The sequence below is a fragment of the Bombina bombina genome, chromosome 7 (genome assembly GCF_027579735.1).
Source record: "Bombina bombina isolate aBomBom1 chromosome 7, aBomBom1.pri, whole genome shotgun sequence".
Taxonomy (NCBI): domain Eukaryota; kingdom Metazoa; phylum Chordata; class Amphibia; order Anura; family Bombinatoridae; genus Bombina; species Bombina bombina.
The window spans coordinates 565,504,769-565,520,666 of NC_069505.1; positions in this window are offsets into that span (position 1 = coordinate 565,504,769).

Genomic DNA, 15,898 nt, shown 5'->3' on the forward strand with positions numbered 1-15,898 from the left:
TCAAGCATTTTGTATCAGCTGTTTAGTTGTATCTGGTGCTCACTATGTTAAGTTTACAGGGTGTGTGAATTACATCCCAGCATATTCACATTGCTTGTTATTCTTACTTTTTAATTATGTATGTTTGTGTTTATCATGTGAAATACGGGTGGAGGATAGACGTCTCACTTGTGTTTATTTGACCTAGTTTGGTAAAGTAATAAAACACAGTTTAACATTGAGTGCAGCCTTATGCCCTTCTTTGACAGATACCTATTATAGTCTCTGTTCTTTTCTCTATATTGTTTATTTTATATATATATATATATATATATATATATATATATATATATATACACACACATAAATATATATGTATACATTCATATACATATATATTAATATGTAGTTGTTATCAGGGTTACACGAGCTGTGACTGTAGACTGTTGGCATGAAAACGAGGCTCCATTAAAGTGTATGATGGAAAACTTAAACCGTGATCAAGCGTGCTTTTGAGCACGACGATGCGATCGTGAGAGAGCAATATATTTTCACTTCCCAACCGTACTTTCGCACTCAGTAGCATGCACGGAAATAACAAAATTTAGCACAGAATATGAGTTCGCGGAGGCACAAATTTGTGGTCAACTTGTAATCTAGCCCTTAATGTTTAAGCACTACAAAGCCAAAATGCCTATGAACAGTTTCCTTTGCCAGGTATACATTTAAGTTTATGAGCCTATGATCAATTAATTGCACAATCCAGTACTTGACATTTGTTAAAGTCAAGCCCTAGAATTTGTAGTGCATTGACTTGTATGCCATCATTAGCATGTATATACCTAACAGACAGCCAGATTACGAGTTTTGAGTGCTATAGGCAAATTAACGACCACAACAAAAGCCACGTTATTTTACCTCCCTATAGCGCTGGTATTACATGTTTGTAAAAAGCAGGCTTGTGCGGGCAATATGGTTGCATTGAGCTCCATACTGCACCGAAAACAAGCGCTGCTGTTAAATGCTCATGCATGATTTCCCCATAGACATCAATGGGGTGAGCCAGCAAAAATAAAGTCTAACACCTGCGATCACGGAATGAAAATCTCCATAACGCAGCCCCATTGATGTCTTTGGGGAAAATGTATTTAATGTAAAAACTTAACACCCTAACATAAACCCCATGTCTAAACACCCCTAATCTGCTGCCCCTAACATCGCTGCCACCTACATACACTTATTAACCCCTAATCTGCTGCCACCTACATAAATGTATTAACCCCTAATGTGCCACCCCAACATCGCCGCCACTTACATAAACTTATTAACCCCTAATCTGCCGCCCCAACATCGCCGCCACCTACATAAACTTAATAACCCCTAATCTGCTGCCCCTAACATCTCCACCTCCTACATACTGTACATATATTAACCCCTAATCTGCCACTCCCAATGTTGCCGCACCTATACTAAAGTTATTAACCCCTAAACCTCTGGCCTCCCACATCACTAACACTAAATAAATATATTAACCCCAAAACCTAACCCTAACGTAACCCTAAGCATAACACTTTAACATAATTAAAATACACATAAATTAAAGTTACAATTATTAACTAAATAATAACTATTTAAAACTAAATACATACTTACCTTTCAAATAAAACCTTAGCTAGATACAATATAACTAATAGTTATAGTGTAGCTAGCTTAGGTTTTATTTTTATTTCACAGGTAAGTTTGTATTTATTATAACTAGGTAGACTAGTTAGTAAATAGTTATTAACTATTTACTAACTACATAGTTAAAATAAATACAAACTTACCTGTGAAATAAAACCTAACATGCCTTACACTTAAAAATAACATTACAAAAAAAAATAAAAAACGAAATGATCAAAAATAAAAACAAATTACACCTAATCTAATAGCCCTATGAAAATAAAAAGCCCCCCTAAAATAAAAAAAACCCTAGCATACACTAAACTGCCAATAGCCCTTAAAAGGGCCTTTTTGTGGGGGATTGCCCCAAAGATATCAGCTCTTTTAACTGTAAAAAAAAATACAAACACCGTCCAACAGTAAAATCCACCACTCACCCAACCAACCCCCCCAAATAAAAAACTTTCTAAATAAACTTAAGCTAACCATTGCCCTGAAAAGGGCATTTTTGGGGGCATTGCCCTTTAAAGCGCTTTCAGCTCTATTACCATGCCCTGAAAAGGGCAATCAGTTCTTTTATGAAAAGCCCAAACCCTAAACTAAAATAAAAACCCACCTAAAAAAACCTTTAAAAAAAACCTAACACTAACCCCTGACGATCCACTTACAGTTATTGAAGTCCCCGCTTGAAGGATCCATCCAGCCGATGGACCCGCTCCGCGCCGGATGGATGATGATAGAAGATGCAGCTTGGATGAAGACTTCTTGCCGCTTGGATGAGGAGTTCACCGGCTGGATGAAGATCAAAGATGCCGCCTGGATGAAGACTTCTTGCCGCTTGGATGAGGACTTTGCAGGCTGGATGGATCCTTCAAGCGGGGACTTCAGTATCTGTAAGTGGATCCTCGGGGGGTTAGTGTAAGTTTTTTTTAAGGGTTTTATGGGTGGGTTTTTGTTTTAGCTTAGAGTTTGGGCTTTTCATAAAAGAGCTGATTGCCCTTTTCAGGGCATGGCAATAAAGCTGAATGCCCTTTTAAGGGCAATGCCCATACAAATGCCCTTTTCAGGGCAATGGTTAGCTTAGGTTTATTTAAATAGTTTTTTATTTGGGGGGTAGGTTGGGTGGGTGGTGGGTTTTACTGTTGGGGGGGGTGTTTGTATTTTTTTACAGGTAAAAAACTAATATCTTTGGGACAATACCCCACAAAAGGCACTTTTAAGGGCTATTGGCAGTTTATTGTAAGCTACAGGTTTTTTTTATTTTAAGGGGGCTTTTTTATTTTTTAGGGCTATTAGATTAGGTGTAATTCGTTTTTATTTTTGATAATTTGTTTCTTATTTTTCGTCATTTTTTATTTTTTGTAATTTATTTATTTATTTTTGTAATTAGTTACGAGTAGTGTTAGGATTATTTTAATGCGTAGTTTAGGCTTTTTCAATTGGTAGTTCGTTTAATTGTAGTTTAATAATTATAATAGTTTAATTGTTATTTTAAAATTATTTTTTGTAATTTGACAGGTAAATTTTAATTTAATATAGGGAAATTGTAATTTTAATATAAAGTTAGGGGGCATTAGGTTTAGGGGTTATATTTTAAATTAGTTTATTTCATTGTTGGGGCTTTCAGTTTAGGGGTTTATAGTTTATTTTAGTATATTTTGTTGTGGGGTGGCGGCGGTTTAGGGGTTAATAGGTTTATTAAAGTGGCGACGATGTCGGGGAGCAGCGGAATTGGGGTTAATAAATTTTAATAGTGGCGTCAATGTTCGGAGCAGCAGATTAGGGTTTAAAAATGTTATTATAGTGTTTGCGATGCAGGAGGGCCTCAGTTTAGGGGTTAATAGGTAGTTTATGGGTGTTAGTGTACTTTAGTTATGAGTTTTATGGCACAGTTTTTTAACGTAAAACTCATAACTACTAACTTTCAGATGGCGGTACGGATCTTGTCGGTATAGGGTGTACCGTTAAGTTTTTGGCCTCCCAGGCAAACTCATAATACAGGCGTTATGGGAGTCCCATTGAAAAATGACTTTTTTAAAAGTGCGGTACTGACATTGCGTGACAGGCTAAAAGGTGTGCTGTACACCTATACCGACAAGACTCGTAATACCAGCGTTCGGGAAAAAGCAGGTTATGGGCCATAACGCTGCTATTTGACTCATAACACCAAACTCGTAATGTAGCTGATTAGTATCAAACATAACTGAATTTAAGAAAACAAATAAGAAAATGGAATAAACTTAAAATTGAGTCAACAACAAACAACAAGTAAAAGCCAAGCAGTTGAATTTATGTATGGAGCATTTATTTAATTTGTATATGATAATGATAACTATATTGTAACCCATAAATAAAGTCAGTCACTGTTAGTAAATGTGGGTACTAGTTTACATTTCTCACTTAATTCTACCCCCTTTATCACACATTAGGTGCATTTTTATACCTTACTATATAGGAATGCAATGGCCTTTATCGTCTTTAGGTAAGACATCACACAAGATGAATACTCCCAAATACTATAGTTTTGTATTATGCATCAAGTTGCATAACACAATATATATATTTACAACGTATACATAACAAATTAATGCATTTTAACTATTACAAATGCTTATAATCATTTGAAACAATCTGTAATGCTCATTTGGTTAGTTTTTCCCCATATAGCCACCATTGCAAATAATTATTTCATATTCTCTTTACAGTCACCCATCTGTACCGCAGACTGCTTTAAAATCTTCTTATGATTCATGATGAACACTAACATTTTAATTCTGTTGTCTTCTGACCCACACAAAATGCTAGCTATTTCACCACTATGACACCAAGCTGTTCAAGGTGAACCTATTCTATCACTACCATCTAATATCTCAGGTGTCTCCACAACTCATAATGTCTGGTCAAGTATCTCCACCACTAATGATACCTAGTCAAGTGTCTCCACCTGTAATGAATTCACCTTCAATGATGCATGTGATGTATCCATACATGGCTGTGCCACCCATGAGGTGCAAAGTCCCCTCTTAATGCCACCACATGCTGTAAGCTGCTTTTATTCAAACAGAAGATCATGATGTTTTTAAAAAACTGATTGCAGCACAAAGAATATTTTAATATGCAAAATATACAAAAAATCTTATTGTGAGCATGCTAAACGTATATGCATAAAAACAAGTTGATATTATCAACAGTAATATACAAATAATAGCGCAAGCTCTTGAAGCCATGGTGTAGAAAGGTTGAACTAGCAGTCAATTCCCTTCTATTCATATGTAAATGTTCCATAATTTAGCATCACATACAATTAATTGGTAATATTTCCTGTTTCTGACATCTTGCTCATTTAGTTTTTGGGATCCAAAGCAATCTACAGGAAACCCACCAGTCTTGTTCTCTTTTGGGGAGAGAAACAAACTACTTATGTTTTAGATGGATAACTTTTAGAACATCCATAAAATACTTACAAAATATAGATTAGGCCATTCCACTGAGAATTCCTTCAGGTCACTGAAAAGTTCTAGATGTCATACAGTGAATGGCCTTCAGCATTTTCAAATACCAGTTAAATGTCTACTTGATTCTGACCTTGGCTTCAGTTGTGACAGAGTCATTTAACATAACTTCTCCTCAACCTATACATCTACATCACCTAGGGCAGGAATGAGCAACTGGGGCTCATAAGTCAAATAATGCCCTCTGCCCTTTTTTGTGGCCTCATAAAAAATATGAACAAAAATGTGGGTTTGGGAACTTCTGGTGGTTGGGAAAACAAGGTGGTCACAGCTTAAAATATCCCTCTGGAGGGGACAGCAGCAGATAGGTACACTTCTTAACTAAATCTGGCCCTGTAGCACTAAACATATTTTTATGAAATATATTATAATTTGTGTGTGCAATAATCACAGATTCATATGTACCCTTTAGGGCTTCTAACGTATTGATCTGTTACCCCCATGAGTGGGAAGTTGTCCTTCACTGATTAATAAGATCCACTTTGACTCTATGAGATGTGGGGACAACTTGTATTCCTTTGCCTGTTTGTAAATTAAAATAATGAGGAGTTCCCAAGGTGTATCAATGTTATTCAAAGGCTGTGTCAGTCACCTTTAGCAAACACAATTCTGTATGTTTGCATCTGTTTCAAATACTAGCAATGACAATCTATGTAATAGTTAATGAACATGCAACCAAACAGAGGTTTGCAACCCAGCTAAATGATGGGCTTAAATTAAAGTGGATTGAATAGTTATACATGAAATTAAACATGCATTTAGTGTTTGTACATGCTTACCTATGTACAACTGTAAACTAGTAATGAGTACATAGAATTGAAATGTATTAAAATAAACTGACAGATGCATCCTTAATATCCAAAGGTCATAATCTATGTGTGCCACATGCATATATAACTTGTGTGTTTTACTGCAGTAAAATAAATGTTAATGTAATGTAAACATTTTCCTAATTGGATTTGTCCCTTTCAGATATTTGTCTGCTATTTGAATACTGTATTTTTGTCCATATAAAAAATTGGGATCTTTGTGCCTTCTGTCCAGGGTGAATTTGGTTGGTGTAGCTACTTGGGAAGTGGCTCTTTGTTTCTCTCCTTCTTAGGGATCCTTGTATGAAGCAGCATAAGCGAGCCTGTTTCATTAGACTGTTGCTTCTTACATCACTGAGAGCTTTCTCGCTCTATGCAATTGACAGTCCCCACTCTTGCGTGATTGGTCCCGGGAGTGAAAGGGCAGGCATTAAACACTCAGCGGAGTGTATATGGGCCAGCGAACAAACAAATCCGCTGCCCATATGCCGCAAAGGTGTGTGACCAGTTTCTCAAGTTGAGTAATTGTCCGAATGCCTTTAGATACATAGAGCTCATAACCTTATAAAACTATTAAACTTTGTTAGTGTGACTATTTGGGAAGTAGCATTAGAGATTTTTTGCTGCACTCTTGGACATTCCATAGCAGCTCTGTGGATTCTTCTCTCCTTCCTGAGTGAACGAAATAAGTGGATTTTATTGGTGTGACAGCACAGGAAGGGGAACTTCCAAGCCTTTGTTTGCATTGACTTCTGGATATTGGTTCCTTTTGGTTCCTATCTAATGTCAAATTTTATGTTTTTATGCACACAGTGGCGGCTGGTGAATTTTTAGGATGGTGGTGCACAAGACCCCGCCCCTATGAGAAAACCACGCCCCTTTGAAAAGACATGCCCCTTTCAAAAAGCCACGCCCCTTTGAGAAAGCCACGCCCCTCAAATGGCCCCACCCATTTGAACCAGCAGTGTTTTTGGTCATCATCTTGTTGAAATATCCTGCCCCTGGGGTAACTTCAACTAAAGTTTGTGACTGATTCCTCAACATTATTCTCAAGTATCTGCTGATATTGAGTGGAATCCATGAGACCCTCAAGAAGATTCCCAGTACAGGTCTTTGGAGGTGGTCTGTGGGCTGTTTTTGACCGTTCTCACCATCCTTTGCCTCTCCGATATTTTACTTGGCCTGACACTTCTGGCTTAACAAGAACTGTGCCTGTGGTCTTCCATATCCTCACTATGCTCACTATGTTCCTCACAGTGGACACTGACATCTCAAATCTATGCAATAAATTTTGTAGCCTTCCTCTAAACCATGATGTTGAACAATCTTTGTTTTTAGGTCATTTGAGAGTTGTTTTGAGGCCCCCATGTTGCCACTCTTTAGAGGAGAGTCATAGAGAACAGCTTGCAATTGCCCACCTTAAAACCTTTTCTCATGATTGGATACACCTGTCTATGAAGTTTAAGGCTTAATGGGCTCACCAAACCAATTTTGTCTTCCAATTAATCAGTGCTAGGTAGTTACAGGTATTCAAATTAACAAAATAACAAGGGTGCCCAACAATGTTCCCTCTAATTTTGTTGAGAAGTGGGCGCAAAAAAATTTACCTGTGCAAATTTTTGGCAAGTGATCAAAATGTGTGCGCACTTGAAAACATAACACACATACACAAACCCACACACAGATATTCACATAACCCTCTCCCTCACATTCTCAAGCACACTCACACCCTCTCCCTCACATTCTCAAGCACACTCACACCTTCTCCCTCACATTCTCAAGCACACTCACACCCTCTCCCTCACATTCTCAAGCACACTCACACCCTCTCCCTCACATTCTCAAGCACACTCACACCCTCTCCCTCACATTCTCAAGCACACTCACACCCTCACAAGCTCTTAAACACACACATCCACACACACAGCCACACACACTCACACAGCCACACACACTCACACAGCCACACACACTCACCTCACACCCAGCAAACCAACATTTGGTTAGCAAACAATTTATCTAAACTGCAGAATCTAAAGTGTGCAAAAAAGCAAAGCAACAGTTCATGGGAGTCACTTATGCAGAAGTGACATAAGATTACCCTTAATCCTAAACCTAATGCAAACATTTTGTAAACTCTAATAGATAAGCATCTTATAAATCAAAGAAAAGAATAATAGAGTGGCGCTTGAAAAGCTAGAGGTGTACACTTGTTTTAAAATTAGTTCAGAAAATATAATATAATAAAATAAATATCAGATCCCAAAAATCCAAAGTATTTAAATATATATAAATTATTTAGGGATTTACTACAAATAAAATCTAACAAACTGATAAGCATAAAACATATATTAATATAATCATTCATCCATCCAATTAATTCAAAACGCATGTTGTGGGCACAACTAAAAATGAGATGTTAATAATATTAAAAATCTGGATAGTATAAAAAGAAGATAAAGTCAATGATGTTGAAAAAAGGATGCCTCTTGTATGACAAAAAGATACTGAAAAAATATCCCAGGTGATAGTATAGAATCCTAGTCCGTAGTTACAAGATATTTCTCACATGTTATGTATAGGAGGAAATGGAATATCTCAGTGTTTGAAAAAAATGAAGCTAGGCTAGCGGTGGTGTATTTGTAATCCACAGTGTCGCTCGTGGCCGTCTTATTATAAGCATTAGGGCCGTCAGATTGCCCGATAAAATATCCGTGATAGCGGATATGTAAGGGAGCCTTACCGGACCTCTGAAGTGGTGTTACGGGAGTTTCCATCAACATGCGCATCCCCATCTACCGCGATCATCACCCTGGGCCCTGCTCTTACAAAACTGAGCTCTGCTGAGGCTTTTGGCGCTCCAAGATGCGCGCCCTTAATCGCGCTCATTAGAGGGAACATTGGTGCTGTGTAACTGCTGAAATTCAATAACAGCACAGGTCAGCTCAGTATGGCTAGAACGCTTGTTGATGCGGGGGAAGAAGCCGGTGATGACGTATCCGGCGTCATGGTGCAGCCTATCAGAGCACAGGCTGGAATTTGTCCCTCCCCACTCGCACAGTTCAGTGTGTGCGATCAAGCTATCAATTAGAATTGCTTGAGGCTGGCCCAAATCCTGCAGACTGACGTAGGCATCACTGACAGAGCCCTATATCATGCCTATCGCACGTGCGGTTTTGTATTAAAGAAACACACACACACAATTTTTTTTTTACTTTTAAAAAAAAAAACAAGCAGAATGTTATTTTTGGGGGTTAAAAAAAATAAAATATAATTTTTCCAATAGGGGGCCATTGAAAAAAATATATTTTATTCAGCATAATTTTATTCAGCATAATTTTTTTTTTTTTTTTTTTTTCTCAGCATCTGACAGTTTATTTATTTTTTTCTCATCTGACATTTTTTCTTTTTGCTCAGCAATCTGACAGGGGGGCACGTGCGCTTGTGCACAAATGGAGGAGCCTCCACTGTATGCACATGTGTAGATTGTTACCTCTCTCCCTTCTTCTGGGAATAGGACTCTCAGGCCGTTCTAGCCCATCCTGCATTAGTTCTGGCTAAAAATAATATATTATTTAAACATTTTAAGTAATCATACAGTATTATCCTTCATACTGCCGGTGTTCTATCAGAATTTGCTACCTTGTCAGAATCTGCTACCTCTGACTGTGCATGCTCAGTACTACGTAATCTCACTACACATATGTTAAAAAAAATGTATGGAATTTGATTATGTTAATTTAGCAGAATGCGCACTGAGAGGTAGCAGATTCTGACAAGGAAGTTGTCCTGTTGGATTTTGCTACGGCTGCATGCGCAGTTGAAATTCTATCTGACGGTATTGCAAAACAAATAGAAATTCAATATGGTGCTTAGACAGTTACTTTTGAGAGGGTAAATGGGGGTTGAGAGAGAGATAGAGAGAGAGAGATTGGAGAGGAAAAGTAAAAGTGGAGAAGATAGCTTTATGAGAGAGTGGAGAAAAAAAAGAGAGTAAAAAGATATGAGAGAGGGGAAAGAGAAAGTGTAAAGAGAAGATATGGCCTGAAAGATAAGGGAGAGGGTAAAAAGACAGATTGAAGAGAAGAGGGAGGGGAGAAAGATTGTTAAGAGATAGAAGGGAGAGATGATAATTATTAAAAAAGAAAATCTCCAGCTCTTCCATGACGGTCTTGCACTTTCTCCACTTCAGCAACTTCCTATTTCTTTCCAGCTGTTGTCTTATCCAGAACGACCAAGTTGATGATGCTAACGGCTATGCACTTATTTTTGTTAATCTAATATTACTGTATATAGCATTATTTAATTTGTAAAGGTATAAATAAAAAATATTTAAAAATGACTGCACAATAATGTATTTCACAATGGCTAAACATATTCAAAGAGGTGATGGAGTAGTGGGTGTGGTGTTGGCAGGATCAGAAGTGGCGAGTAACTTTTTGGCCTGGCTAGTAGTTTACAACCTGAAATTTTGAGCCCTATATACAGGGAGTGCAGAATTATTAGGCAAATTAGTTTTTTGACCACATCATCCTCTTTATGCATGTTGTCTTACTCCAAGCTGTATAGGCTCGAAAGCCTACTACCAATTAAGCATATTAGGTGATGTGCATCTCTGTAATGAGAAGGGGTGTGGTCTAATGACATCAACACCCTATATCAGGTGTGCATAATTATTAGGCAACTTCCTTTCCTTTGGCAAAATGGGTCAAAAGAAGGACTTGACAGGCTCAGAAAAGTCAAAAATAGTGAGATATCTTGCAGAGGGATGCAGCACTCTTAAAATTGCAAAGCTTCTGAAGCGTGATCATCAAACAATCAAGCGTTTCATTCAAAATAGTCAACAGGGTCGCAAGAAGCGTGTGGAAAAACCAAGGCGCAAAATAACTGCCCATGAACTGAGAAAAGTCAAGCGTGCAGCTGCCAAGATGCCACTTGCCACCAGTTTGGCCATATTTCAGAGCTGCAACATCACTGGAGTGCCCAAAAGCACAAGGTGTGCAATACTCAGAGACATGGCCAAGGTAAGAAAGGCTGAAAGACGACCACCACTGAACAAGACACACAAGCTGAAACGTCAAGACTGGGCCAAGAAATATCTCAAGACTGATTTTTCTAAGGTTTTATGGACTGATGAAATTAGAGTGAGTCTTGATGGGCCAGATGGATGGGCCCGTGGCTGGATTGGTAAAGGGCAGAGAGCTCCAGTCCGACTCAGATGCCAGCAAGGTGGAGGTGGAGTACTGGTTTGGGCTGGTATCATCAAAGATGAGCTTGTGGGGCCTTTTCGGGTTGAGGATGGAGTCAAGCTCAACTCCCAGTCCTACTGCCAGTTTCTGGAAGACACCTTCTTCAAGCATTGGTACAGGAAGAAGTCTGCATCCTTCAAGAAAAACATGATTTTCATGCAGGACAATGCTCCATCACACGCATCCAAGTACTCCACAGCGTGGCTGGCAAGAAAGGGTATAAAAGAAGAAAATCTAATGACATGGCCTCCTTGTTCACCTGATCTGAACCCCATTGAGAACCTGTGGTCCATCATCAAATGTGAGATTTACAAGGAGGGAAAACAGTACACCTCTCTGAACAGTGTCTGGGAGGCTGTGGTTGCTGCTGCACGCAATGTTGATGGTGAACAGATCAAAACACTGACAGAATCCATGGATGGCAGGCTTTTGAGTGTCCTTGCAAAGAAAGGTGGCTATATTGGTCACTGATTTGTTTTTGTTTTGTTTTTGAATGTCAGAAATGTATATTTGTGAATGTTGAGATGTTATATTGGTTTCACTGGTAAAAATAAATAATTGAAATGGGTATATATTTGTTTTTTGTTAAGTTGCCTAATAATTATGCACAGTAATAGTCACCTGCACACACATATATCCCCCTAAAATAGCTATAACTAAAAACAAACTAAAAACTACTTCCAAAACTATTCAGCTTTGATATTAATGAGTTTTTTGGGTTCATTGAGAACATGGTTGTTGTTCAATAATAAAATTAATCCTCAAAAATACAACTTGCCTAATAATTCTGCACTCCCTGTATATATATATATATATATATATATATATATATATATATATATATATATATATATACATACAGTATCTCACAAAAGTTAATACACCCCTCACATTTTTGTAAATATTTTATTATATCTTTTCATGTGACAACACTGAAGAAATTACACTTTGCTACTTTGCTACAATTTAAAGTAGTGAGTGTATAGCCTATATAGTAGTGTAAATTTACTGCCGCTCAAAATAACTCAACACACAGCCATTAATGGCTGGCAACAAAAATGAGTACACCCCTAGGTGGAAATGTCCAAATTGGGCCCAAAGTGTCAATATGTTGTGTGGCCACCATTATTTTCCAGCACTGCCTTAACCCTCTTGAGCATGGAGTTCAACAGAGCTTCACAGGTTGCCACTGGAGTCCTTTTCCACTACTCCATGATGACATCATGGAGCTGATGGATGTTAGAGACCTTTTGGTCCCCAGACCCCCACATTCCATTTGAGGATGCCCCACAGATGCTCAATAGGGTTTAGGTCTGGAGACATGCTTGGTCATTCCATCAACTTTACCCTTAGCTTCTTTAGCAAGGCAGTGGTTGTCTTGGAGGTGTGTTTGGGTTTGTTATCATGTTGGAATACTGCCTGCGGCCCAGTCTCTGAAGGGAGGGGATCATGCTCTGCTTCAGTTTGTCACAGTACATGTTGGCATTCATGGTTCTCTCAATGATTTGTAGCTCCATTGTGCCGGCAGCACTAATGTAGGCCCAGACCATGACACTCCACCACCATGCTTGACTGTAGGCAAGGCACGCTTGTCTTTGTACTCCTCACCTGGTTGCCACCACACATGCTTGACACTATCTGAACCAAATAAGTTTATCTAGTTCTCATCGAACCACAGGACATGGTTCCAGTAATCCATGTCCTTAGTCTGCTTGTCTTCAACAAACTGTTTGCGGGTTTTCTTATGCATCATCTTTAGAAGAGGCTTCCTTCTGGGATGACAGCCATGCAGACCAATTTGATGCAGTGTGCGGCGTATGGTCTGAGCACTGACAGGCTGACCCCCACCCCTTCAACCTCTGCAGCAATGCTGGCAGCACTCATACGTCGATTTCCCAAAGACAACCTCTGGATATAATGCTGAGCATGTGCACTCAATTTCTTTGGTCGACCATGGCGAGGCCTGTTCTGAGTGGAACCTATCCTGTGAAACCTCTGTATGGTCTTGCCCACCGTACTGCAGCTCTGTTTCTGGGTCTAGGCAATCTTCTTATAGCCTAGGCCATCTTTTTATAGAGCATACATTCTATTTTTTTAGATACTCAGAGAGTTCTTTGCGATAAGGTGCCATGTTGAACTTCCAGTGACCAGTATGAGAGAGTGTGAGAGCGATAACACCAAATGTAACACACCTGCTCCCCGTTCACACCTGAGACCTTGTAACACTAATGAGTCACATGACACGGGGCAGGGAAAATGGCTAATTGGGCCCAATTTGGACATTTTACTGTATATATATAGATATATATATATGTATATAAACACATTGGGGCCCATTTATCAAGCTCCATATGGAACTTGATGCCCTGTGTTTCTGGCGAGCCTTCATGCTTGCCAGAAACACCAGTTATGAAGCAGCAGTCTAAAGACCGCTGCTCTATAACCTGACCGCCTGCTCTGAGGAAGTTGACAGACATTGTCGCAAATCAACTGATCGAATATGATCGGGTTGATTGACACCCCCTCTGCAGGGGGCGGCGTTGCACCAAAAGTTCTCAAGAGCTGCTGGTGCAATGCTGATTGCGGAGAGCGTATTGCTCTCCGCATTCAGCGATGTCTGTCGGACATGATCCGCTGATTGGATCATGTCAGACTGACATATAATAAATAGGCCCCATAGGGTCCGATTTATCAAACTCCACTGCTCCATAACTGGTCCGCCTGCTCTGAGGCGGCGGACAGAAATCAACCCGATCGAATATGATTGGGTTGATTGACACTCCCTGCTAGTGGCCAATTGGTCGTGAATCTGCAAGGGGCTTAATTGCATGAGCAGCTCACAAGAACTGCTGATGCAATGAAAAATGCAGAGAGCATATGCATTTATCGATGTTCGGCAGACATGATACCCTACATCGTATCATGTCCGCTTGCACATTAATAAATAAACCCCATACAGTTCAATCACTTGTCACGGTGATGAAAAATGTGATGATGAAAGCGTGTCCTTTATATATAATGCTTTACAATTTCTACATTACTTAGGCTATTACAAAAAAATGAGCCTAGTGATAGTTAGGGAGCGTACTCCAATATGGAATGTGAGGACACCAGGTATATCCTCATGGTATTCTTCTTTTCTTGCATCATTATTTGTAAATGAGAATATTAAAAATATTCTACAGTTTATCAGTTTTATTTAAAGCGTGTGTAATCCATTATAGCAAACATAATTCTGTATGTTTACACCGACCATCTGTTTCATATCCTGCTATTAAACATGCAGCTAAATAAATGTTTGCTAACAAGCTAGATGATATTTGAGAATAAAGGAGAGTTGATGTACATACAAGATGTAAGAAACAATTAAAGAGACAGTAAACACCAAAATTGTTATTGATTAAAAAAATAGATAATCCCTTTATGACCATTTCCCCAGTTTTGCATAACCAAAACTGTTATATTAATAAACTTTTTATCTCTGTGATTACCTTGTAGCTAAGCCTCTGCAAACTGCTTCTTATCTGTTATATTAATACACTTTTTATCTCTGTGATTACCTTGTAGCTAAGCCTCTGCTGACTGCCGCCTTTTCTCAGTTCTTTCGACATACTTGTGTTTTAGCCAATCAGTGCTGACTCATAAATAACTCCCCAGGAGTGAGCACAATGTTATCTATATTTCGCACATGGACTAGCGCTGTCTAGCTCTGAAAAACTGTCAAAATGCACTGAATTAAGGGGGGCTTTCAAGATCTTAGAAATTAGCCTATGAGCCTACGTAGGTTAAGCTTTCAACTAAGAATAAGTAAAGAACTAAGAAAATTTGATGATAAAATTACATGCCCTATCTGAATCATGACATTTTAACTTGGACTTTACTATCCCTTTAAATTCATGGCATGTATATTACATATATAAAATCAGTTAATTTTGTATGTTGTGTTACACTTCAATAAAGCATTGTAATGGTTAAAACCTCCTGTGTATGTAAAGTTATTACCTGTCCACTGTGATGTCTTCTCGGCCAGGACTAGTGGAAATTTTAATCTTTTATCTGCCTTGGAACCGAAGAAATGTTCCACTACTCTTCTTTATTTCCATTTTTCGACTGCCCATTCTCCATCCATATTTTATCTACTCAAAAGAGATCATTTCGAATGAATATTAAACAACTCAATACTAGGGATGGGCGAATGTGTTTAAATTCAAATTTGAATAGTAGAGCAAATTTTATTGTCAAAATTTGATTTATAATATTTTTTTTAAATTAGAAAATCAAATGTTATTTTCAGTTTGATTTTGAATTTTGGTTTCGATCGAATTTGAATATCAGTTTTGAATTCTAATATTACATTTATACAATGTCATCCCTTGGACTTCCGGTGGGCGGGCTTGAGGGTAAGCAGCAGAAGCAGAGAGCTCCATGCTTCTATAGCTCAATTAAGTACTATAATCAGCTTGGAACATAAAACTTATACTAAAAAACTGAAAAGCTGATAAACCCTGCGCCCAGCGATCTTTCCTTGGTGGAACTTGCTGCCCGGAGTGGGGGACTAGAACCTAACTGGACCCCACATAGATCGTGTGAGCAAGACAACGCTCCACCACCGGAGACTCACAGCGAACCCTGCCTACATAAGAGCGCACCTGGAGCAGGCATAAAAAGTTTTCACGTCCCTGCGAGA